Source organism: Carlito syrichta, unplaced genomic scaffold (genome assembly GCF_000164805.1).
Source record: "Carlito syrichta isolate Samal-C Ts95f unplaced genomic scaffold, Tarsius_syrichta-2.0.1 Scaffold109683, whole genome shotgun sequence".
Taxonomy (NCBI): domain Eukaryota; kingdom Metazoa; phylum Chordata; class Mammalia; order Primates; family Tarsiidae; genus Carlito; species Carlito syrichta.
Window position 1 is genome coordinate 381,490 of NW_007053779.1, and position 27,838 is coordinate 409,327.

At 41.4% G+C, this 27,838-nt stretch overlaps 2 pseudogenes; both read left to right on the forward strand.

Moving 5' to 3' along the window:
• The first annotated feature begins 7,154 nt into the window (after window positions 1-7,154).
• Window positions 7,155-26,236, forward strand: LOC103271505 (annotated as a pseudogene).
• On the forward strand, window positions 23,044-23,385 carry LOC110596565 (annotated as a pseudogene).
• Window positions 26,237-27,838: the final 1,602 nt, after the last annotated feature.

The window sequence follows — 27,838 nt, forward strand, 5'->3', positions numbered from 1 at the left end:
AAATCAAAAAAATTAGCCGGGTGTGGTAGCGCACACCTGTAGTTCCAGCTACATGGAAGGCTGAGGTGGAAGGATCGCTGGAGCCCAGCAGGTCAAGGCTGTGGTGGTCAGGGGTGTGCCACTGCACTCCAGTCTGGGCGACAGAGTGAGACTCCAACTCGAGAAGAAAAAAAAAAAGAAAGAAATGCCGGACATGGTGGCTCACACCTATAATCCTAGCACTTTGAAAGGCACCCAACCTAGGCAACATAGCAAGACCCTATCTCTACAAAAAAATTAAAAACTTGGTTGGGCATGGTGGCACTTACCTGTAGTCCCAGTTACTCAGGAGGGTGGGGCAGAAGGATTACCTGAGCCCAGGAGGTCAAGCCTGCCCATGCCACAGCACTCCAACCTGGGCAACAGAGTGAGATCACCAACTCAAAAAAATGTAATTAATTAATTAATTATGACTGCTTTTTTATTTCTCTACACTTTTCAGAAATACATCTCTGAAGGAAGTAAAGTACTTGCACACCTTTCATCTTTGCAATGCTGATTTAGTTGGTTGTATGAACCAGCTAAACATTTCATCACAGTAGAGCTCAGGAGTCTTTCCAGAAACCAAGGCCGATGACCTATAACTCTACCAAAACTTTGTTCCTGGATTTTCTTAGATAAACAGCAGCTTATCAGTCAATGCCCAGGGAAAATGTGCTTCATAGAAACCCACAGGTTTCCTAAGCATCCCAGAAATAGAGCTGTTGTCTCTCCTGAGAGACCCAACATGTATCTATTACCTCTTCAAGATGTGAATCCAGAGTCACCTGGAAATCATTCCAGGAAAAATAAAAGACTTCTGTGTGTAACCAGCTTTCATTTGTATCCAAAATAAACAAAAGGAATATTTAAGCATGGCCAAAATGCTGCAATTATTTAATAACAAAACCACATATAACAGGAAGGAGAGGGAGTTATTTTAAAAACTGGCTGAAGATTGAGGAAGTTGGCTGACAGGGAAAGACCTGTTGGAAAAATAGCCTAGTAGATGGGGTTGGTTTTGAGTCAGCCACTAGGTTCCTTGGGGAATTAACCTAGCTGGGAAAGGGTTAGTTAATAAAAGTTCAATTGCTTTCACAATAAAATCACAGGAAATTTGAATCTTTCTCTATTGTGTAGAAGAGCAAGGTTGTGGAAATATAAGAGAGAGTGAAAGAGAGAGGACTTGGTGGGAGGACCTGGGTACAATGGTGTATTAGTTTGCTAGGGCTGTGTTAACAAAGTACCACAAAGTGGCTTAAACAACAGAAATTTATTGCCTCACATTTCTGGAGGCTAGAAGTCCACAATCAAAGTGTTGGCAGGGTTGATTCCTCCTGACAGCGTGAGGGAGAGATCTGTTCCAGGATTCTCTCCTTGGTTTGTTAGGTGGCCATCTTCTTCCAGTGTATCTTCTTATTATCTTCTCTGTGTGTGTCTGTTTCTGTGTCCAAATGTTCCCTTCTTATAAAGAGATGAGTAATATTGGATTAGGGCCTACCCTAAGGACCTCATTTTAACTTGATTTTCTCTAGAAAGACCATATCTTTAAATAAGGTCACATTCTGAGAAATTAGGGGTTAGGATTTCAACATATCTTTTTGTGGAAGAGACATCATTCAACCCTATGATAAATAATGAGACGAATATCTGGCATAAATTCTCTGGGGAAGGATGGCAAGGACTTTTAAGACTAGCTATACTCAACTGGACATGGTTGGCTCATGTAATCCCAGCACTTTGGGAGGCCAAGGCAGCAGGATTGCTTGAGGCCAGAAGTTCAAGACCAACCTAGACAATATAGCAAGACCCTGTCTCTACAGAAAATTTAAAAAATTAGCCAGGCATGTGGTACACACCTGTAATTCTAGCTACTTGGGAGCCTGAGGTGCGAAGATCCTTTGAGCCCAGGAGTTTGAGGCATCAGTAAGCTATAATCGCATTGCTGCATTCTAGCCTGAGTGACAAAGTGAGACAGTCTCTTTTTCAAAAAAATAGCTGGCCAGGCTCAGTGGCTCACACCTGTAATCCCAGCACTTTAAGAAGTGGAGGCAAGAGGATTGCCTAAGCCCATGGGTTCAAGACCAGCCTGGGCACCATGGCGATCCTTTGTCTCTACAATAAATCAAAAAGTTAGCTGGGCATGGTGGCACATGCCTATAGTTCCAGTTACCTGGAAGGCTGAGGCGGAAGGATCACCTGAGCCCAGCAGGTTGAGGCTGCCATGACTGTAGCAGTGTGCCACTAGACAGAGTGAGACTCCGACAAAAAAATAAAAAAAAAAGCTTTGTTTGATATTCAATTTAAATGTTCTGTTCTGTAGATCCCCTCTATTACCCCCCAAACTTCAGTAAAACATCCACCACCTATGAACAACACTTAGGTTGGGGTGCTTTGAAGATTCTCTGTCTGAGGAAGCTCTCCTGGCCTGTTTGTCAAAGCAATCCTAGAAAGCAAATGCCCGAAGCATCCCCAGCCACTACCAGATGAGATGGGTAGATACCCCAGCTCCCTCACCCCTGCTTAGATAGCTCTGAGGTGTGTTCTTCCTCATCTCGGTTTCTCAGCAGTCTCAAGCTCCAGTTTCCTTTTGGTAGAAACACACACTTCATCCACTCCTTTCCCTTCCTGACCTCACTTTCCCACTCCCCCACTGGTGCTTCCTGGGATTACCTCCTAAGTAAACTACTTGTGATCAAACTCTAATCTAAACATGGACAATGACAAAAATCTGAAAACTGAAACTGGAATCCAAAAGCTTACTTAGCTTAGTGTGGGAAAAAAATCCCAAAATTCTTAATTAATGTTTGTTCATGTCTTTGATAAGCCCTTGTCCTGGAAAGTAATACTGTATCAATGTCTCTTATTTTATCCATGGCTTTAAGTATTCAATTTGAAAAGTTGGAAAACAGCAAATATTGTATTTTTGAAGTTCAATTTTACTCTGCTCCCTGTGAGCACCTTAAAACAGATGGTATCTATTCAGATGAAAATGAGGTATTAAAGTGATTTTTATTAAGATTAACATTCAATTTAGGTTTTGCTTTATTATGCACAACACAAATAACTGTGTGAGCTTCCTGTAAAAAGGTTGTATATATAACATAATTCACAGTTATTCATGCTCTACCAATTACCTTGAAATTATGACTGGAGTTACCACAGAACCTCAATAATCATTACTGTGTAATTTGCAGTTTTCTGGATTGGGGAAGTTTTTGGAAGCTGCACTTAACTAGCCAATTGTTTTTAGAGAGTACAGTAATGACTATTATTACTGAGGAATTGAATGAAGCTCCTTTTTATGCCCTGAAGATTACTTGATAATTACACTTGATGCTATCATTAAAGAAAAAGAGAGTAACCAACAGATAAACAGACAGCAAACTAAGTATATAACAGTCCAATAATGTGGGCCAATATTGTTGGCTGTGAAAATTAACACAACCTTCCACTGATTTTTATTTCTCTAATGGGAACACCTGCCTATACAAGCACACTTAATTAGATGGATTGCCTTGGCTCACTAATGGTATTAGCACAACACGTGGAATTAAAGGGGAAGATTTCTGAGATTTTGTTCATTATATGAAAGTACAATAGTCTGCAAAGATGACTCAGCTTCACCTTATTCAAAACAAGCCTAGCTTTAGCCCCGCTTCAAAACTCCTTGAATACAGTATCCTACTTAACTTCTGCTTCAGTAACCTGACCATGGACTAGCCCATTTCTCAGAAAATCTTTCTTTTCTTGTTGTTTTTGTTTTTTGAGAGACAAGGTCTCACTATTGTTGCCCAGACTGGAGTGCAGTAGCACAATCATAGCTCATGGCAGCCTCAAACTCCCAGGCTCAGGGGATCTTTCCACCTCAGTCTCTCAGGCAGCTGGGACTACAGGTGCATGCCACTATGCTTGGTTAACTTTTAAAAAATTTTTTTTTGTAGAGAATAGGGTGTCTCACTATTGTTCCCCAAGCTGGTCCCGAACTCCTGGCCTCAAGGGATCCTTCTGCCTTAGTCTCCCAAAGTGCAGGGATTACAGGCATGAGCCACTGCGCCTGGCCCAGAAAATATTTTTTTTCCCCATAGATAAAGCCTGCTAGAAGATGTCTTACATTTAAGTACTTGAAAGTAACATTTCCCCTCTTCGTTTTTCTCTTTTAAACTAAGTCATAGTAGACTTTCTTCAGACATTTTTGTGTGTGTGCACAAAAACATACTTCAGAAGGGTCCCCAGCTAAAGCCTTAGGCATTCACAGTTTGCTTTCCATCCCAGTAACCGCCTTTCCCTCATTCCCTCCTTCTCACTCACCTTTAGATGTTCGGTACACATCTGAGCAAAGCCTGCTTTTATGACAGTATGTCCTGTCAGCTAATGCATTATCTTTCCCAGTGATCATTGCTCTGTAAAATTACCTCTGTGGTGTGAATGAGATTTTCTCCCCATCCTAAAGTACCTCAGCCAGGAAATGGGGGAAGGAGTTTGAAGTGGCTTCTGAAATCTGATGTCACAGGTTGCACCTTGTTAAGGTACCTTTCTGCAACTGTGGGCGAAACCACCTACCATCATGACTTCCTTGCTAGAAAATATGGAAGTCCCTATCTAAAAACAGTCACAATGGCAGCACTGGGACTTAGTGTTGGATGCCCTCATTTTCTGCATTAGCTATTCCAAAATAAAAGTTCCTGCCTTTCCCAAGGCCTTTCATGGTAAATTGCCTTGGGAACCACTTTAATATGTTTATTAAGATCTTTGTTCATGCTCTGCCTCACTACTAGTATTGGGCTTCTACTTCTAATTTTAATAAGACATGCACTAGCCGGCTCACTGGAACAGCCCTCTTATATTTTTATTCAACCGATTAACTCCAACTGTTTTATTACTAACCCATTTTCTTTAACAGTCTCCAAAAGCACCCCATAAAATGCTTCATGAGTCCTTTCTTGGGGCCATTTTAATGAGCAAGACCTACTACACTTTCAAAAATCCCACAAAGTTCCATACACTTCTAGAAAATTCCAATTGATAGCAATGCCACCTGCAGAAAATCTATTACCTGTGGGGGATGAAATGACAAACTAACAGCTCTCCCTCTCTTAGGAAACTTTTTCCCTCATCCTCTTCCACAGAGGTGGGCCACCAGCAGCCGTGTTTATACTACACTTCTCCACCGCCCTGCCATGGCTGACTAGACCTGAAGGGCACATCTAACCAATGTCGGGCTGATCTAATTCTCTGTCTCAGGAATTTGGAATTGAGACTGAGAACTTAGTTGGTCTGTGTATGTTTGGCAAGCTCACGAGCAAGGGGTGAGGGTGGGTGGTGAATGTCACATGCTGCTATGTTGTCAGGGGATGCAAGAAAGTAAGTCTGAAGGGAAAGGAACTTGAAGTCACCAGGTAGAGAGGACTGGAGATCAAGGGCAAAGTGTTTTGACTGTATCCCAGTCCCTGGGTTCAGTGGAGGCTCAGCTTCATTCTGTCTGCCCTCAGTTTCCATAAGCCTCCCTGTAGCCTTGTAACAAAGCCCCCAGTTCCACTAAAGCTGGCCTCTTTCCAAGGCCCAGGTGATGCTTTGGAAACATATCCACACATTCTTTGGCACTCCTTCCTACCAATGGTGAAGGCTAAATTTCCCTCCCCCTGAATGCGGGCCAGAGTAATGACTCACTTATAATTAGAATGGGGTGGGGTTGACAGTGTGTGACTTCTGAAGCCAAGTTATAAAAGGCATTGCTATCCACCTTGCTCCCTTATGCCTCACCCACTCTGGAGCAACCCAGCAGCCGTGTCTTGAGGACACTCAAGCAGCCTGTGGAGAGGTCCAAGTTGACAGGTGCTGAGGCCTCCCACCATCCACCAGCTGTTCTTCCCAGTCACAGGAAGTGGGTCCTCCATCCCCAGTCAAGTCTTCAAATAACTGTAGCCCTAGCCAACATTTTGACTAAAACATCATGAGACTCCAATGCAGAACCATCCAGCTAAGCTGCTCCCAGATTCCTGATCCACCGAAATGGCAAGGATAATAAATGTTTATTGTTTCAGACCACTAAGTTTTGGGGTGATTTGTTATGCAGCAGCCTTGAAGGTCCCACATGATCTGGATGCCCTTCCAGTTGTCATTTCTGATCCCTGCCCTCCGCTCGCCTCACTCTGAGCATGTATTTCGTGCATTTTCCTTCTTACAACCTTCACACAGAGATCCCTGTGACTTGAAATCCTCTTCCTCCAAATATCACTTTTTCATCTTTTAGGTCTCAGCTTAACCATCAATGCTTCAAGGAGGATGTACCCAAATGCCCAATCTAAAGGCTGTCCTTTCCTCCCACACCCAATATTCTCTCACAGTACCTTGTTCTTATTCTTCATGGATTTTACTGTGACTTGTATGTTTATTTGATTGGGGAATTTTCTTGTTTATACCTGTTTCCTTTTTTTTTTTTTTTGAGTTGGAGTCTCACTCTGTCGCCCAGACTGGAGTACAGTGGCCGCTCCCAGCCACCACAGCCTCGACCTGCTGGGCTCCGGCGATCCTTCCGCCTCAGCCTTCCGGGTAGCCGGAATTACAGGCATGCGCTACCACGCTTGGCTGATTTTTTGATTTATTGTAGGTCTCGCTGCCCAGGCGGGTCTCGAACCGCGGGCTCAGGCAATCCACTCACCTTAGCCTCCCAAAGGCGTGGGATTACAGGCTGAGCCACCGAGCTCGGCTATACCTGTGTTTCTACTGTAAGTCCAGGGCCAAGCACATGGTAAATTTTCTTTTTTTTAGTTGGAGTCTCACTCCATCGCCCAGGCTGGAATGCAGTGGCCCACTCATGGCCAGCCCAGCGTCAACCTGCTGGGCTCTGGTGATCCTTGCACCCCAGCCTTCCAAGTAGCTGGAACTACAGGCGTGCGCTCCCACACCTGGCTATTTATTTATTTATTTATTTATTTATTGTAGAGATGAGGTCTCGCCAAGTTGCCCCAGCTGGTCTCGAACCTGCAGGTTCAGGCAATCCGCTCACCTCGGCCTCCGCTCACCTGGGATTACAGGCTGAGTCACCGAGCTCGGCCTAGACTTACAATAATATTTATAGAATAAATAGTGTGTATAAAGTTATTTCCATGAGGTATAACCAAAGAATCCAAACAATGGCCCAACACATAAACACTGGGCCAGAAAACCTAGATTCTACGCCCTCGTGTGCAGTAAGCCCTTTTCAGAGTATGTTTAGTTCTTCAAAGAAATCTGTAGGAGAGGTTGATGCTCCTCTAATGAAGATGGCCCCTGAGCTCAGATGGTGAGGCTGTCAGAAGCCAAGCAGCTAAAGGACTGTGGATGAGCTAGAGGTCTGTGACTGAGAATCACAGGGATCAGCTCTCACAGGCCACTCAGCTGCTCTCTGTCCACCACTGATTCCACATACCTTGTTTTCCAGCCCTTTTTAGAATGGCAGCAGTGACCTTAATCTCAGAATGTTAGAAAGATCTCATTCACTGCATCTGGAGTAGCATTCCTGCTTTCCTTCTTATGAGTGCTAGAAGCTCTTCACTCTCCTCTCTCCTTCTGTGACACAGAAGGAAGCTCTTCTCTTTCCTCTCACTCCAACCCCACCCTGTCGAGGTTACACAGCTCCCTCCTCCCCAAGTCCTCGAGCTCCTCTGCATTCTCAGACTGCCTGGTACCCATGGCACTACACCCAGCTCCCACCTAAAGTCTGGGATATATCCCTTAGGATATCTACTACCTCAGTGACCCCCATCCCTAGTGTTACCTGCAAGTAACATGACTTTTTCTCACAACTAGCAAGGCCTAAGCCTGAGAGGAACACAGATAAACTCTGGGAGTATCTGTAGCTGTTTCATGGGTAGAATCCATGGTTTGTGTGGCTAAAAAGATAGGTAGCCACAGTTCATTCACTCCCTCATTCTCTCTTTCTCTCTCCCCTTCCCAAGACCACTGGCTCTGTCTCTCTCAGTGCACCTGCCACATCCTTTTCTCACTTTTAGCTGGCATCCTTGCTTACTTATAGAAGGCCCACCTTATGCTCCATCACAGTATCCACAGCTCACTGTGATTTCTCTCTTTGTCTTTTACTTCTACTTCTCAAAGCAGCTTCTGAAAAGTTCAGATCATCTTTTTAGGCCAACCTGTGTCAATCAGAGGCACTAGCTCACCACTGCATGGAGGCTCCTGACCAGTGGGCTAGGGACTTAAGGAGCTGGGAACGAGGTCATCAGCAGACTGGGCAGGACCTCTTCCAGAAGGGTGCAGGGTGGGCAGGCCTTCTGAAGTGCCACTCCTCCACTGAGACGTGCCTCTTAGGAGGGTAAGGGTAATATGAGGATCACCCAACAACCTAAATATCTACTTTATCAAACCATGGACTTTAAGGAGTTGCCTCCAGAAAAAAATCCTGCTACTAGACAATGTCACAGGCAAGCACAGCTTGGAGTCTCACAAAATAGGACATTAGAGACCATCTAGTCCAAGAATAGCAAACCGGACTCATCTCATAACAACTCTGACTGCCTGCAGCATGGCAGTGTAAAGAATGTACCACAATCGCTCTGTGATGGTGTGAGTTATTTGCTGCATATTTGCTTGAACATTTTGAATCATTCAACATTGTCTCCTTAGGGGAACTATCCCTTCCCCGCTCAGTGTGGTGGAGTGTCTCTTAGGGTGTACTGTCCCTTCCATCCTCAGGGGTTGGCAAATGATCCAAGCTGAACCAATTATAGTTCACCATCCCACTGGCCTCAGTCTTTAGGGAGGATCTGTGATCCCCGCTATTTAGAGCAGGGGTCCCCAAACCTCGGGCCACATGCCAGTCAATGGCCAATTAGGAACCAGGCTGCACAACAGGATGTGAGCAGTGAGCAAGCAAGCGAAGCTTCATCTGTATTTACAGCTGACGTTCGCATCACCACCTGACCTCTACTTGCTGTCAGATCAGCGGCAGAATTCTCATAGGAACCTTATTGTGGGGGTCCACTTGTGGGTTTTTTTGAAGGAGAGGTGGATAGGTGAAAGATGAAAATATTGTCTTTGGACATTTGTTTTTTGAACAGATGACGTTTAATGTTAGTTAAGGGAAGGCTTTTATACTATTTGTAAAGGGGTAAGACAAAGAAAATTTTTTTATGTACATATTTTTTAAAAGTTACCACCATTTAGTGGTTTAGTAACAAACAAGTTAAGAACCTTATAAACATTCAGACAATGAATTTTATTTATAAAGTCAAAAATTATAGTTTTAGTTTAAAGTTTTGAATTACAGTTTTTGAACTGTTTTTAGAAAGTTTTTAAGTGTAAAGTTTTTTATGTAGTAGTAGTTTTTTTGGGGGGGTTATGATGTTTAGAGTTTTGTAATTGCCTCTCCTGTTCAGGTGTTTTTGTTACTTTTTTTTTATTTTGTAGTGTTTATTTTTAAAGGGAACTTAAAAGAAGTTTTTAGTGATGTTTTTTAGGTTTCCAAGGTTGTTTTCTGTTTTTAGTTAACTTATTATAAAAGTATCTAATTAGTATATTATGAATTTAGTGAAAACCCACTTTATAAACGTTAACTTAGAATTTTAACTATTGAATTAAGTAAAAACCTTAACGATTAATCTTTATTTTAAGTTAGTGAAAACAGTATTATAAATCACCTACATAACTTCTAGATAAGTGTTAGAACTTATAATGAATTCATAATGAACTTACTATAAACTTGTGCTTCTAAAAAACCTTATGTTTAAACACTAAACTGTATAATTCTAAATCAAATAAGGAGAGAATATACTTATATCATTTTTTACTCAAGCAATATCTAGTAACTTCTAACCAAGTGAAAGAAAGCATTCTTGATGTGCTTCAGAGTTTAACCTTTATATATGTTAGAAAAGGCCAAGCGGCATAGTGGGAAAATGGAAAAATGAACCATGACATTCTTAGGCTAGCTGTGAGTACTTCGTATAACATGCCATTTTTTTCTTTCACAACTGCACAGAATTTCTTCAGCCGTACCAACAGCAAAGACGGAAGACAGAAGGGTCTCAGCTGCCCGGACTCGCTTTGCAGTCGGGGGTTTTCAGCACACCTGGACTTTGTCAATCAGGCGGGCCTCCAAGGCTGGCTCCCAACACCCTATTGTGAACTGCACATGCAAGGGATCTAGGGAGAACACATAAACTCTGGGAGTATCTGTAGCTGTTTCATGGGCAGAGCCCATGGCTTGTGTGGCTAAAAAGATAGGTAGCCACTGTTCACTCACTCCCTCATTCTTTCTCTCTTTCTCTCTCTCTCTCTCTCCCCTTCCCAAGACCACTGGCTCTGTCTCTCTCAGTGCATCTGCCACATCCTTTTCTCACTTTTAGCCGACATCCTTGCTTACTTACACAACGCCCACCTTATGCTCCATATTTGCAGATTTGTACATCACACTGTTATGCCCTCCTTATGAGAATCTAATACCGAAGATCTGAGGTAGAGCTGTGGTGGTGATGCTTGCGCTGGGGAGCAGCTGCAAATATGATTAGCAATGAGGTTTGACTGCACATCCCTTCGCCCATCCATGGAAAAACTGTCTTCCTCAAAACCTGTCCCTGATGTCAAAATAGTTGGGGACCATGGATTTAGTGTCTTTTCTATGATAGACATGTCTTATTAAGATACCAAGCTGATATACACAATGGAATATTATGCAGCCATAAAGAAGAACAAAATTATGAACTTTGCAGCAACGTGGATGAACTTAGAGTCTATAATACTGAGTGATCTATTGCAGAAACAAAGAACTGATAAGTGGACCTCATAAATGGACCTTGAACAATTACCATGATACTATAAGAAAGGGTTTGGCAGTAGTGGGAAACTGCCAGAGAATGGGGGATGGGATTAGCAGTAGTGGAAAACTGCTGGTGGGGGGGCACAACTCATCAACAAGGGCACCTGTAAATGAATATTTATATAACTAATTGTTATATAAATTGTACCCCACATCTTTAAAATTAAAAAAGATAGCAAGCTGAGGTGCCTGAATTGTACCCCACATCTTTAAAATAAAAAAATGATAGTAAGCTGAGGTGCCGAGTGCCCTCTTCCTTATGACATGAGAAAGCCCAAGACAGTGATGAAGACAAGGGAAGTCCTGCAGAACAGAGAGTTGGAAAGACAGAGAGACAGAGAGGGGAAAGGAGAGAAAGAGAAAAATAATATAGTTTCACCAACTGGATCCAACTATACCCAAAGAAGCCAATAAATTCATTTCTTTTTTTTTCTTAAATTGCTGGAGTTGAGTTTTCTGTTACAAGCAACAAACAGAATTCTAATATTTGCTTTCATTTTACAGATGAGGGGACTGGGAGTCCAGAGGTTAACTGATTTGCCTATGACTGACCACTCATCTAATTAGTTATATGCCAATTGGAAAACAGGTCCTAAAAGAATGTGACATGGACCATCTCTTCTTGCTGAGTTAGAGGAAAAGGCTCTGTTGAAAGGTATTTGGATGCTGATTCTGACGTTAACTTTCACTACCAGTTTATGTCATCTGAAAACATGATAAGTATACCTTAAATGTCCAAGCCACTACCAACATTCTTACACAAAACAAAACTAAATCCCAAGCCTAGGAATCTTCTCCCAGCCAGTTGTGGTGGCTCATGTCTATAACTGCAACCCTTGGGGAGGCTGAGGCAAGAGGATTGCTTGAGCCCAGGAATTCAAGACCAGTCCAAGCAACATAACAAGAGTCGTCTCTACAAAAAAATAAAAAATGTAGGCTGGCATAGTGGCACGTACCTGTAGTCCCAGCTACTCGGGAGGCTGAGAAGAAAGGATTGCCTGAGCCCAGGAGGTAGAGACTATGATGGGCTGTGATTGTGCCACTGTGCTCCAACCTGACCTGGGACACAAAGTGAGACTCTAACTCAAAAAAAAATCTTGGCCAGGCACAGTGGCTCAAGCCTGTAATCCCAGCACTTTGGGAGGCCAAGGTGAAAGGATTGCCTGAGATCACAGGTTCAAGTTCAGCCTGGGCAACTTGGTGAGACCTCGTCTCTATAATAAATTTTAAAAGTAAGCCTGGGCGTGTTGGTGCACGCCTGTATTTCCAGCTACTTGGAAGGCTGAGGCAGAAGGATCACCTGAGCCCAGCAGGTCGAGACTGAGGTGACCACGAGCATGCCACTGCACTCCAGCCTGGGTGACAGAGTGAGACCCTAACTAAAAAAAAAAAAAACTTTTCCCCAAATGACACTGACCCATTGACCAATATTTGTATATTTGTTTGCTATAGCTGTTCATTTGCTTGCTAACCTACCTCACTGTGCTATTATGCAGTCTACACTCCTGCTACTCAAAGTGTGGCCTGCGAACCAGCTTTAAAATATACTCGAGCCCCACCCCAGGGAATTCACTGTAAAGTTTGAGAAGCACTGGTCTTCGTCCCACTCTCTGTCTTTCTCTCTCTGCCTTCTAAAATGTAATGAACTTACACATACTTGCCGCTTATCTAAACCTCAGGCAACACTGTTAAAATAGGGAATGTCGAAATAATTAGTTTAATGTGTCTTTTTCCTGCTGAATCTCTGCAAGTTCATATTGATCACTGATCTTAATAAAAAGAAATATTGGTTGGGCTTAATGTCAATTGCCAGAAGTACAGATTAAAGGGTCTTTTACTTTGATTTTCTGAAAATGGACTTTTTTTAAAAAAGATTATTTGCTCATCTCAAGTCTTCCCAAACCTACTCCTACTATTCTTCCAACACATTCCTCACTTCCTTAAAGATGATGGAAGGGGTTCAGTGATTTCATTTGCAAGTGTTTTTTATACTGTGAAATTCATCCAGGTCAGGTCACTTGAACTGATTTAGAGCATCTAGGTCAGTGGATTTTAACCTTGGCTGCACTTAGAATCACTCGAAACAGCTTAAAACCACCAGGGCCTGAACACCTCAGGCCAATTAAATCAGCATCTTTTGTGGTAGAGCTTCAGCAGGGTATTGCTTTTTTAAGCAACCCAGAAGCCATTGAGGAGACAGTTAGGGGGTGTGTGTGTTTAAATCTAATGCCTGGGGTCCCCAGACTCAGAATCTCTGTGGCTGTGGCTCAAGCATCAATAGTTTTATGCTCTCTGGATGATACTCAGGTGCAGCCAGGATGAAGAACCACTGAGCCAGGTGTGCTCATACACTCCTCTCCCCTATTTGAGTGCCAGTGTTTTCATACTAGTTCTTGTCCCATGTTTCCTTTCCTGTCTGAAGGGAACTCTTGTCCAAGAAATTCCAAACAAAATAGAAGTTTCTGATGCCTTTCAGAGAAGCTAGTTTTAAAGTTTTATTTTGGCATTTTTCTCTTCTCCCTCAGGACAGTTTGAAGTCTTGATTTGACCATTTGTCCCTCAAAACACACTTCCTAGTCCTCATGCAACCTACCCTGCCCCTCGTTTTGGAGCTGACAACCCAACCACCATTCTTGAATATTTATGGAGTCAGTGGTGTCAGCAATTTACAATATTTATTACAATATTCTTCCCAGCTTTCTTCCAAAAACCTGCAGGAGAGATGAAATTGACACCATTATGCAGATGAAAACGTTGACGCTCAGGAAAAGTGACTTACTAAAATTCATATAGCTAGTAACTGTAAAGACAAAAGTAGGATTTGAATCCAGGTCTCTTTGACTCTAAAAATCATACCCTTTTATTACAGCATGGTATCTCCTGAGTTGCTTTTTTAATGTGCGCCTAAGGATTTTTTTTTTTATTTAAATTTTAGGCATATAAAGCACTGTAAAGGAATTTGAATTCTGATCACAGATAGACAAGACCAGGCATAGATTATCTGTCTCTGAGTCCTAGATAAGCTGTATCAGCATGACCTTGAAGCAGGCAGTCTATCCCAATCTAAATGTCATAACTACAAGATCAGACCCTGGCATTTGCGAATGCTTGCAGTAGCTTTAGAGTCATGAGAATACAGTACTGTATTTCCAACATGTTTTCTTGCTTGTTAAACATTTAAAAATACTGGGATTCCTTGCAATCCTTTCCTCAAAAGGAGAAATCTAATTAAATCCACCATGCCTACCTGTGAGCCAAAGTGCCACTTTTTTTTCTGAGAAATAATAAGATGGCTGACTGGTCTCCATTTCCAAAGATGATAAAAACATAAAATGGATTTAAGTTCTATTTCAGAAGTTTAGATGAGCTACAGGGAAGTTAATTATAATGTTAAGTACGGAGACAAGGGAAGCTTGCCTCTCTACCTATGAGTCTTTATCAGTAAAGTTAGGGCTGAAAAAAAAAGAGGGAGGAGGAATAATGTTCTAATTCTTAGGGATTGTTTATTTTGTACAGACAGTCCTGAGCAATTTGAGATGCTTAAGGACGAGTCGAAGGCATCCTGGCCTGATATCCAGAGAGAGAGAGAGAGAGAGAGACAGGTGGGATTCTGAGATAAACTCTATTGTAATTACTTAGGGGCAACAGTAAGATGCTCTACCAAGAATGGGAAGTGAGGGAAATATCTACCTTTTAAAGGCTAGGATGCAAGAAAAATACATTCTGTATCAGAGTAGGAAGGGTCAAAGTCACCTGATGTAATTTCTGCTGCCTGGAGTGGGTTGAGACAGTTGGAGCTCTCTCAGCTGTCTTGGATGATGAGATGAACTTGAGAATAGAAGCCACTTTGCTGAAGATCGCAGATAAAAAATATAGAGCAGGCTAAGATTTTGATGGCACAGAAAAGCTGCTATAACACCATACCTAGAGAATCTACTTCCAGACAAGAAACTCTTCTCAATTTAAGCCATATATCATGCATTCTTCTGTTATATACAGCCCAACCTAATCCAAACGAATGCAACTGGAGTTTACCGTTTGGGTAAGTCCCCCAGAACTACAACAACTTGAGCCCTTCTAGCCCAGGTTCCCCTAGAAAGCAAAGAGAAAAGAGCAATTCAAGGAAAAAATACATAAGACCAGTTTAGGAAAATAATCAGCTGTCAGATCAACTCAGTAACTGAGGGGGTGTATTGTTATTGAACTGAAAATATTCCTCTAGCCAGCCCAAAGATAGTAAGATGTCCCTTTTCCTGACCAGAAAAAAAATTAACTCCTATTGGATTTTGGTTCAAGTTTCTGGAGGAAGCATAAGGGAGGCTAGAAGTTGGGTGGTGGAAAAAAGGGACGATGACTGTCTAAGGGCTTCACCTGCATACAGGCTAATTGTCTCCTGTATCAGTGTAAAGCTACAGAAATCCATGCAGCTTGTCACCCAGATTGCAAAGCTGAACCAGTGAGGCCTTTCTGATGTTATTCCAAGATCTAAGCCCTTGGCACGGGCAGCACATATGAGTAAGAGTCTCTAACTACTTTTTCCTTTTATTGACCTCAGGTGATCTTTTAAGTTGGTCTAAACTGCACTGAGCAGAAGCTGGTCAGATTAGTCTCCTCCTGGCTGTGGGGCCTACTTAATTATACTTGGCGTCTAGTTTATCGCCTTAAAGCCTTTCTCATGAGAGATGTCATTGATACCCTGGACAAGGGAGTTCTTTATAACAGAATTTTCTGGAGAAAACTTCACCTGCCAAATGGTAAAATACAGCTTGTCATGCAGACTGGCAAAGCATTTTTCATGCTCTGAGCATTTTCTTTCAGCTGTTCAGTGGGCTGTGGCCTGGGCCATTTTCAAAATCTACAGAGAGCCAGTGAATGACTATACTCATACACCAGGCTGCATAAGCCACGTAGCCTACCTTGCAACACTTAGTTAGGCCCATTTCAGTTCTTCAGAAGTACCATATTTCTTTAGAATAAGGAATGAACTGCTGATCTGGGTTCAAATTCTGACTCTGATCCAAATCTCTATTTTTTCATTAAACATGAGCAATTATTTTTCCCAGATTTATTGAAGCATATTTGACTAGTACAATTGTATACATTTAAGGGTACAACATGATGATTTAACTTACATATATATTATACAATGATTACTACAATCAAGTTAGTTAATACATCCATCGGCTGAGCGCGTTGGCTCACGTCTATAATCCCAGAACTTTGGGAGGCCAAAGTGAGCGGATTGCCTGAGCCCATGGTCAAACCAGCCTGAGAAACTTGGCAAGACCTCATCTCTTCATTAAATAAGTTTTTAAAATTAGCTGGGCATGGTGGTACTTGCCTGTGGTTCCAGGTGGAAGGATGGCCTGAGCCCTGTGGTGGCCGTGAGCGTGCCACTGCACTCCAGCCTGGGCAATAGAGTGAAACTCCAACTCAAAACAGAACAACAAAAAAAATACATCTATCACCTCACATAATTACCTTGGTCTGTATGTGAGAAGAACATTGAAAATCTACTCTTAGCAAACTTCAAGTGTGCAATATGGTATTATTAACCATACCAATTTTTTTATTACTCAAATAGCCCACATCCCTTGCCAAAAAGTGCAAATACATATTAGCAGAAAGATTCAAATGTGAATCTTCCATAAGCTCACCACTGTTAACATTTTGTGTATATCCTTCCAGACTTTTATCTAAGCATAAACATACTAGAAATCTTTTCACCAAAAAATTACATCCTATTGACGGTTCTGTAGTCTTCTTTTTCACTAAACTCAATATTCAAAGTAATTTTCAATATTAAATATATATGTATATATTTAGACATATCATCATGTTTAATGATCATATAGTATTCTATTATAAGCATGTACTGAAATTTATTTACATATACCTTGACTAATTTCTTTATTGTGAAAAAGTCCTAGATGTAAAATTCCCGAATTTAACAGCATCCTCTTTTTAAGGACTTTATACATTTTTCAAACTGTTTTCCAGTGAGTAGTATGAATTTGCATTCCCCCAGCAGTGTGTAGGGGTGCGTTTCATCATCCTCTTTCTCACTCCTTTTACTTTTGGTCTTTCTGGTAGGTGTAGCCTATGACTTCTAATTTTGCATCCTTTCATCACCAGTAACCCATCCAGAGGACAGAAAGGAAAGGCCCACAGAACCTATGCATCTAAAGATGTGGGGAGAGCTGACACAGCCCTCCAACCCAAGCCTCAGCTGGGCACAGGGAGACAGGAGCAGCCATTTAGAAAAAGTGACTAGAAGACAATGAGTGACAGCATGGGTAGGGGCCATCTCCAAAATGTCCAGCTGCACTACCGACATCCACCACACATTTTTGCTTTTGGTTATTTGATAAATATTTGAGTATTTACTATGAGCCAGGAACTGTGCTTGTAAAATAAATAAATTCATCATAGTAAATTGTTGCTTATATGACTATTTGGTTTTTATTTATTCAAAAAGATTCCATTTTCCACGTTCAACTTTCAGAAGACTATGGGTATTTCATCTGAAATAGTGAAAAGCACAGGCAGAGCACTCAGTGTACTAGGATCTGAGTGGATAAAATGGAATCTTTCTCCAAGTGTTATGTAGTTTCTTTAGGACCATGGGATTAGTGACACGTGGAATTGCAAAAATGCCCAAAATGCTTTCTTTGGAACCGGGGGAATTGATACAACCCCAGTCGCTGCCAACTCACCACTTGGGATATGTTTTCACAAAAGGCACAATTATCAAGAGTTTGTATTGAGTAGCAATGCTAGCAGTAGCATTAGCAGTAGTAGTGGAACACATAATAGTTTTTACAGTGATATATGTTGCAACATTTCAGTGCAGAAATCTCTAGACTATTGACATAAGAAAAATGAGAACTTCTGAATATGCGCCTGTGGCAACTGTTTAGTAATTCACTACAGCTGACTCAGAGAAGGTTTCGAATTCAGTAGTGTTCATCCCTTCTTCCTTGCCTGCCCCCAACTATCGCTGTCTGGTACAACCAGAAATCAATAGTTCAGTCATGTGTATTATCTCAAAGGTATGAGGTAAGATAATAAATAAGACTCTCCTTCTTTATTGCCTGCCCTATTTGTGAGGCAGTTTTCACATTTCAACCTGGGCATACCACCTGCCCGACCGGTTTTTCCTTTCTATGAGGTTTGTTCCATTGGACCAAAGGCTAAACATCACAGCTTCCAGCTTCCTGCACTGGGTGAGGGTGGAGGTGGGTTCAAAGAGTCTCTAACAATCTTCCAAATAAATAATAGCGATTTAGGAACCTTTGTTTCAGCGGTTCAGGAGAATTCATTCTCTGTAGAGAAAACTCATTTGCTTGTGGCCGTGATTCAAGCTGCTAACTTCACAGAGAATACTGCCAGAGCCAAATTCTTTCTCGGTTATGGAGGTCAGAGGTGAAGCAACTGTGCTTACAGGGCAAAGCTCTTTTATAGATTTCCTTGGCTTCCTGCTTTTTTCTTTACAGCTGATTAACACCCAATGGCCATTTCTTTTAAAAAAAGAAAAATTCAATTCCTCAGCTTAATTAACTTCCCTAACACAGTATTTACCACAGCCTGCTAAAAGCCAGACAATGACTTGAGACTTCATAACAGTTGATTTCAGTTTGAGGTAATTCACTGCGGCAACTCACTAAATCCCAAAAATTATCTCAGGGCCATGTGGTCAAAATCAGGCCTGGACTTAACCTTTGGCTGGCACACTTGAGGACACCTGAGTAACTAAGTCAGCGTATCCATTGCAGATGGTTTTTGAAGAGCCTGAAACTTTTTGCCCTTAATTTGACTTTTGCTTCCACTTCATGGTCAGAGTCCTAAAATCAGTCTTCCATTCCTCTCTCAATCCCAGGCTTGCTGACAGTATGAGTTTTGTTATTATTAACTTTAGTAAACCGTGGGGTACTTCTTTCTGCCTCATTCTTCGAACAATCAGTAAAATAAGTGTTTAATGAGAATCCAGAGAGCATGGTTGACTTTATACATTTGCTAAGTAGCTGTAGATTTAGACAAATACGCATTTTTATTCTTTCTTTTCCCCTTTTTAAAATTGTTTTGTTTATTTATTTGAAATGGGAGTCTCACTATGTTGCCCAGGCTGGTCTTGAACTCCTGGGCTCAAGCAACCCTCTTACCTCAACCTCTCGAGTAACTGGGATTACAGGCACGCACCACTATGCCCATTTTTAATCTTTTATTACAGTTCTTCAGTACTATATGGTAAGAGCAATACAGTACAGTATAATGGTTAAGAGGATGAATGCCAAGACAGCTGCCTGTCTTCAAATCTAGTTCTGACATTTAGCAGCTGTGTGATCCTAGGCAAGTTAATCGATCACTCTGTGCCTCAGATTCCTCACTTGAAAAATGAGGATAATGACAGTATCTACCTGGAGGTTGTTACATAGTAAATAAGCTAACAGATGTAGAGCAATTAGAACAGTGCCTGCACCCATAGTAAGCCCTCATAGTGAGAATTTGTTAGAGGATGTCACTACTGAAAAATCATTATTTCTTTGAGAGGTGAGATTGTAAATTATCTACAATTAATTGTGTCAACTATCCTTCTATTACCTGTTTTGTGGGTAATGGTGGGTGGTGGAGTCAGAGAGGTGAATCTTACATAAATTCTACTCTTGGGTTGCTTGGGGATTTTGTACATACAATACAATCACGGCATGAGTTGTTGCCTGAAGAAGTCACCCCATTGCACCAACCTGGCCTCACACACCACAGGAAAATACGAAGCATCACAGTGCTCAGATATCCAACTCATTATTTCCTTTAAGTCTTGCTAAATGACCTCACCGTTATCTGTGATCTCTGCTCCTGGAAAAAGTCCAGGACACAAGAAAGAAGACAATTCATAGTCCCCTTTAAAAAAACCCCCGAGGAAGGGGTTACTGAATACCATTGATTATATGTTGCATACTTTTTCACTATTTCACTCCTCAGACATTTGAGGCAGCAAGAAAGTGTCACCATTGCCTATGTGTGTGCAAATGTGGTTACAGTTGCTCATCTGTCCCTGTATTGAGTGATGTGCATTGTCTGTAGCACAGGCTTTCAGATTTATTGTTGCTAAAATGTCTTTCAGATCAAGATTGAAATGAAAAGTTATCGTACATACAGAGAGGCACAGAAACAGAGCAGTGCAATATTTGATTTTAAAAATTATGCCTAGTCAGTCTAAAATAGTGCTTCCATTAAACATAAAACTCTAAGTGCTAAGAAAGCATTGTGTCATAGTTTAATTGGCAGTATTTTTTTTGTTTCTTCATGGTACATAAAATAATGATTCATTTTACAATTAAAACCTTTTTACATTTGATGAAATATGGCACATTTTAGAGGGCTAGCAACACTCTGGAGAACCTAAATAGCTAAATACCCTGAAACTTCCCCCAACATCCCAAACTTTTCATGTGTGGCAGAGTTCCACCTGCTCTAATAATATTTAACTAATTTAAAAACCAATCTCATTTTTTAAGCCCAAATACATTTCTTTTGAAAAAATTATATTGTTATAAATGTATGATGTTTTGATGAGCTAGTCAAATTGTTTAATTATGAATTAAAATAAATCAATTGCCATTGAGATGGCCATTGAGATGAACATCTGGCACATAAACTCATCTTACAATAGAATTCAGATATAGACGGGATCCCTTGGGGAAATACTACAGTGAGATGATGTTCCCCCTCCTCTGATTTATCACTTCCACCTAGCCACCGAGGCAGATCCCAATCTGATAGTTCCAGACTCTTTTTGCACTCACTGCAAGAAATTCTAAAACCCCTCACAAACTGAACTCACAGAGAGCTGCCACTCTGTGTTCAACTACTTCAATATTTAGTGTCCAACTCCTCCATACCCATAACTCCCAAGTTTATTTTTGTTACTAAGGGATAGAAAACTTGGTGCCCTACTTTGGCTATGATGACGGTTTCTCTGGGGTTCCCAGACTTTATAGGCAACTTTGCCATGAATTCTTACTAACATTTTGACACACTGGGAGCAGTGGCTCACGCCTCTAATCCCAGCATTTTGGGAGACTGAGGCACGAGGATTGCCTGAGCCCAGGAGTTTGAGACCAGCCTGGGGAACTTGGTGAGACCTTGTCTCCTTAATTAAAAAAAAAAAAAAATTAGCAGGTGTGGTGGCATGCACCTGTGGTTCCAGCTACTTGGAAGGCTGAAGCAGAAGGATCGCCTGAGTCCTGAACAGGTGTTGGCTGCAGTGGCCGTGAGTGTGCCACTGCACACCAGCCTGGGCAAAAGTGAGACTCCAATTAAAATAAAAAATAAAAATAAAAAAACATTTTGACACAATAATTTTGGAACTTTAGGGGAAAGTTTTAATTTTAGCCCAGGGAAATCATTTTCAAGATTGGTACTTGTCCCTCAATTTACTTTCAATTTGTAAACCCAGTCACATGTCTTCATTAATTCAACAGCGCATCACTTTCACATATAGGCTGAATTTTTGTGTCAAGAAGATGAGGAAATCCTGTTTATCAGCAAGTGACACTTTCCCTGTTTTGCACTTCACAATAATTATGGCTGTTAAGTTTTTTAGTGTCCTATCACAAAGAGCAGCTCATTAACTTTAATTATTTTCAAATTCATTGGCTTCAATGCATAGTGAAGCTAGCAGGTGCCAGGGGGTCGTAGTTGCAGAAATTAATTAACAAATAAGTGGAAGCTTCGACTTCCACTTTGATACAGCTGATACTTTTTATTATCTTTCTTCTCACCATTTAACAAGTTTAGAAAGAATGTATCTAAGACCCTTTAAACCGGAGACAGAGAAAAAGTAAGAGTCAAATGTTCAAGAAGGAGAAATCCAAGTCTTACGCCCTGGACAAGTGCAGAGCATTTATCTAGCTCCAGTTTCACCATTTTTCCAACTAAATCACTGTTAGGTCTGAATTTAGAAAATCCACGGATTAGTTGGCTCCCAAACCACCTTCAGCTGATACCTATGTTTAGTTGATTTCAGATAGAAGTTGACACTTAAAAGTTTGGCTAGAATCCCTATACATGGAAGCCTGTTAACACTAGATTCAAGAGCAGAAATTCTCTGCCCTATGAAGATGTGGCACTTTGCTAGTATTCTTTAAGCCAGTTAGGATCTGTTGTGGACTCCATTATTAAGTCCATGTGTGTTCCAATTTTTATTTTTGAAAGAAACTTGCTGATGTGGAAAAGTTGTATTCTCCAACACTGCTAGAGGCAGAATTAATTAGTACAATATTTCTTTCTTTTTTTTTTTTGGTACAATCTTTCATAAAAGCAAGATAGCCATAATTATTAAATGTCATAAAATACACATAGCATTTGGCCAAAATTTCCACAGGTATTTTGTCCAAGGAAATAATAAGAATCAGGAGATTCACTAGAAGAGTAGCAAGACAGTTGGAAAGACAAACATTGGAAGAGGAGAGAGTGAAGATGCAGATGGAGATGATGATGGAGATGGAACAGTGGAAAGGAGAAGAAAGAGAAGAGAGGACCAAAAGTTCAAACAGACCTGCCCTTGGTTTCAAAATGTGACCTGTATCCAAAAAGTTGATTTCCCAAAGGACAAGAATTCAAATACCAGCACAAGAAAGGCAAGTTGTTTGGAGAACTACCAGTGAAGAAAAGAAAGCATTAGATCAGGCTAGTGAAATCATTTGGAATGATTTTCAAAAAGCTACAAAACCACATGGACAAGTTAGAAAATATGTTGTGAGCTGGATCAAGCCTGGGATGATAATGATAGAAATCTGTGAAAAGTTAGAAGACTGTCTACGAAAGCTAATAAAAGAGATTGGCGCCATGCTCGGTGGCTCAGCCTGTAATCCCACGCCTTTAGGAGGCTGAGGTGAGTGGATTGTCTGAGCCCGCGGGTTCGAGACCCGCCTGGGCGGCAAGACCTCATCTCTACAATAAATCAAAAAAATCAGCCAGGCATGGTAGCGCATGCCTGTAATTCCAGCTACTTGGAAGGCTGAGGCGGAAGGATCGCCGGAGCCCAGCAGGCGAGGCTGCGGTGGCCGGGAGCGGCCACTGCACTCCAGTCTGGGCGACAGAGTGAGACTCCAACTCAAAAAAAAAAAAAAAAAAAAAGAGATTAGATTAAACACAGGCCTGGCTTTTCCTAGCGGGTGTTTTCTCAATAATTGTGCGCTTCCAAGATGACAAAGAAAAGAAGGAACAACAATCACGCCAAAAAGGGCCGCGGCCACATGCAGCCCATTCGCTACACAAACTGCACCTGACACTTGCCCAAGGACAAGGCTATTAGGAAGTTTGTCATTCGAAACATAGTGGAGGCCGCATATGTCGTTTCTGAATGAAGTGTCTTCGACGCCTATGTGCTTCCCAAGCTGTATGTGAAGCTGCATTACTGCGTGAGTTGTGTCATTCACAGCAAGGTAGTGAGGAATTGGTCTCGTGAAGCCCGCAAGGACCAGACACCCCCACCCCAATTCAGACCTTCAGGTGCTGCCCCATGACCTCCACCAAAGCCCATGTAAGGAGCTGAGTCCTTAAGGATTGAAGAACAGCAACTATCTGGAAAAAAAATAAAATGGAAATTATACTTAATATAGCATGTTGAGTATATCTGCCAGATAGACTGGGGGTTTTGTGTATGTTACTGAAGTAGGGTCTGAGCACCTAAATCACAGACACCGACACAAATTTATAAGTAACAAAGGAGAGGATTATTAGTCAAGGCTGTTGCCGGCTGGTGACTGCTTGCAGGAAGCTAGTTCTGAGCAAGGGTCCCATCCTGCAGCAAAGGATTGTCTTAAATAGCCCTTAACCACATTCTGAGGGCCTGGGCTACCTGCATTAGGGACTTTCTTTGATCTAACTGCAGCATTTCCTATCTCCTGCTAGCTCAAGCAAGCAAGCAAGTTCACAGAAGTAGAAGTGGCTGGTTATGCTGGTGCAAGCAGATTAGCTCTCCCAGTTAATTTACACAACAGAGGAGAAGTTTCCAGGAAGGGAGTTATGGCTGCCCTAGGGGTCAGGGACATTTCAGAAGCCCATGAGCAGATGTTCCTTTTCCTTTTTTCAGTTACTTCAAGTGTGAGGTGCCATATAGTGATTTAATGGGGAGAGCTTAAATTAAGTCTTAACTTTTTTGCGTTTATGTACTTAGCTTCCACAATTTGCATAGCTGTAAGTATTGGGTTAATTCAACCTAGCCAAATTAAGGTTGGCATCTTAAACATGAGTGGAGATTCTTGGAGAGAAGAACAAGGAAAAACAACATCTGAGAGGAGAGCACACTGGAAAGTGACTTAGACTATAGTGTTCAGACCCCTGGTAGGGGACTTGAAAGGGAAGTACATGGCTTGGATAGCTTCAAGGTATTCCAGGATTTGTGTTCACACCCTCAACTTCAGCCTTGGAACTTGTCTGCTGGTAGGCCAGTTAGCCAACGTACATACTTCTGAGGTGCATTTCTCTGGAGTAGAAATGTCCAGAACGTAGAGGCATTTGTAGAAACTTGAAGGAATCCCATAAGAGGAAGAAAAAAAGTTCTACAAAGCATGGAGAAGGCTATGCCTTATCTTGTCTGACAGTGGTTAGAATTTAGAAATAAGAAAGTTAACTAGGAATGTATATGTTTATCTGAAAAATCTGTTTGGGAATGGATTGTTAAGGACTAACTTTGCCTGCTGGGTTATATGTTTTCGTAAAGCTAAACCAGTAGCTTGAGGGTTTTGATCGTATATTTTGTGTTGAAAAATTAAAAAAAATAAAAAATAAAAAAAATAACTGTGCTGCCCATTTTACTCCCAATGCTGATAACACAACCGTATTACAGTATGATGACATCTGTAAGATGAACTTTGGAACACATATAAGTGGTAGGATTATTAACTGCTTTTACTGTCACTTTTAATCTCAACAATGATACATTAGTAAAAGCTGTAAAAGAGCTGGGCACAGTGGCTCAGTCTGTAATCCCAGCATTTTGGGAGACCGAGGCGAGAGGATTGCCTGAGCCCGGGAGTTCGAGACCAGCCCGGGCAAGTTGGTGAGACCTTGTCTCTATAATAAATCACAAAAACTAGCTGGGCGTGATGGCATGTCTGTAGTTCCAGCTACTTGGAAGACTGAGGCAGCAAGATTGCCTAAGCCCAGCAGATCGAGGCTGCAGTAGCCATGAGCAGGCCACTGTACTCCAGCCTGGGCAACAATGAGACTCCAACCCCCCCAAAAAAAAATCTGTAAAGATGCTACTAATAGGCAGGGCATGATAGCTCAAGCCAGTAATCCCAGCACTTGGGAGGCTGAGGTGAGAGGATTGCCTGAACTCAGGGTTCGAGACCAGCCTGAGCAAGTTGGTGAGATCTCATCTCTACAATATATCAAAAAATTAGCCGGGCATGGTAATGTGCACCTGTAGTTCCAGCTGCTTGGAAGGCTGTGGTGGAAAAATTGCCTGAGCCCAGCAGGTCGAGGCTGCGGTGGCCATGAGTGTACCACTGCACTCCAGCCTGGGTGACAGAGTGAGACTCCAACTCAAAAAGAAAAAAAAAAGATGCTACTAATTCTAAAATAAAGTGTGCTAGAATTGATTTTCACCTACATGATGCTGGTGAGGCCATCTAAGAAGTTATAGAAGTTATATAGATCATCTCAAGAAGTCAAAATGGATAGGAAGACATATCAAGTAAAATCAATCTGTAATCTAAATGAACATTCAGTTGGGCAATAAAGAGTACTTGCTTTAATGTGTGCCTGTTTTGAAAGGAAAGAAGGCAGTATGAATGGAGGAAGGAGGTATATGCAATTGAAAACTTTGGTAGTACAGGAAAAGGTGTTCATGATATAGAGTGGCTCACTTTGTTTTTTGAATTGAAGTCTCACTCTGTCACCCAGGCTGAAGTAGTGGCACAATCACGGGTCACCACAGGCTCAACCTCCTGGCCTCAGGCAATCCTCCTGCCTCAGTCTCCCAAGTAGCTGGAACTACAGGCACATGCCACCATGCCCAGCTAACTTTTTTATTTTTTTGTAGAGACGAGGTCTTGCTATGTTATCCAGGCTAGTCTCCAACTCTTGGGCTCAAGCAATCCACCCGCCTCAGCCTTCTGAATTGCTGAGATTACAGGCGTGAGCCACTGCACCCTGCAACATCTTTATTTTCCAAACTTTGTTGGAATAAACTATACCATAATTAATTTGCAACATGTCTGTTTTAACAGTGTACCTAGTAATACTTTTTTTCCTGTTTATAAAAGAAGAAATTTGATCAAAGACAAACTCTCGAATATAATTAACCAAGGAAAAAGTTTTCAGTACTTTCAAATGTTAACTGTTCCTCCCATACACCTCCGCTTAGGAAGTGCTACAGTGCTCAAATAAGTTTTTAATGACTTACACATTTTTGTTTTGAACACCTAAGGGATACTTTTCAAATGTTTATACTGCCATATTCTTACTTGCGTGCTTTGAATGACTATATCCAATTCTGCACCTATACCCTCTGGTATTGCTTTTTAACCTTCCTGAAATTCACTTTCTAAAAAATTATCACATAGATCATAAAGCTACATTTCAATGTCTGTGATTATAATTCTGGAGAGGGAATAGCTACACTTTTAATGTAGGAAAATGTAGTGCCTTTTATCTATCTGCTGTAGACCTTGACACTGAGACTTTCTTCTGGCATCATGGCTAAAACAAGATCTACACATGCATAACATGGGCGATCATCTTTTCTTCATAAATAAATATACAGCTTTAGGAATATTTTGCCATTCTTTATAGGACCATATCAGCCCTTGTCTTTTTTTTTTTTTAAGGTTATTTATTTTCTTTTTTTCTTTCTTTCTTTTTTTTTTTTTTAGTGAGAAAGCAGGATTTATTGAGAGGACAGAGAAACTCCCACAGTGGGAGGGGACCCAAAATGAAAGACAGTCCTTGTCTTTCATTTTCCCCTCAACATTGGAAAGATGTAGTAATTGAAACATGACAGTGGGAACATTCTACCAACTTGAAACTTTGATTTAGTAAAAATCTCAAAGTTTGAATCCTTTGTCCAATGGTAGTATTTATAAAGAAATGTATTCAGCTTACTCAAAATACCAAAAGGGCATCAAAACCACAAAGGCAAAGAAACTTCCTATGTTTGGTCTTATTCTAATTCGAAAGGTAAAATTGAAATTATTAGATTTTTTAATTTATCAGCCAAATGCTATAATATCCTGCCCCTTGGCTGTTTTTGATTCTTAACATTACCAGTGGCACTTCAGAATGTAAGGTTACAGTTATCCTCTTATACCACCTAAGTGTATTAAGTTGAATGTAAGGATGCGTAATATAAACTTGTGTGAACTGAGCCCCACTACTGATTCTTTAACAAATTGCACTGAGCATGGTGGCTCACGCCTGTAATCGCAGCACTTTGGGAGACTGAGGCAAGAGGATTGCCTGAGCCCACAGGTTCAAGGCCAGCCTGGGGCAACTTGGGGAGACCTCATCTCTACAAACTCTCGAATATAATTGACCAAGGAAAAAGCTTTCGGTACTTTCAAATGTTAACTATTCCTCCCACACATCTCCGCTTAGGAAGTGCTACAGTGCTCAAATAAGTTAGGAATGACTTAAACATTTTTGTTTTGTATACCCAAGGGATAAATCAAAAAATTAGTCGGGCGTGGTGGTATGCACATGTCATTCCAGCTACTTGGAAGGCTGAATCAGAGGCCGAGGCTAGAGAATTTCCCGAGCCCAGGGGTTCAAGACCAGCTTGGGCAACCTGGTGAGACATCATCTCTATAATAAATCAAGAAAAATTACGTGGGGACAATCATTTTGCGTGGTGGCACGCACCTGTGGTTCCAGGTGCTTGGAAGGCTGAAGCGGAAGGATCGCCTGAGTTCAGCAGGTTGAGGCTGCGGTGGCAGTGAGCATGCCACTGCACTCCAGCCTGGGTAACAGAGTGAGACTCCAACTCAAAAAAAA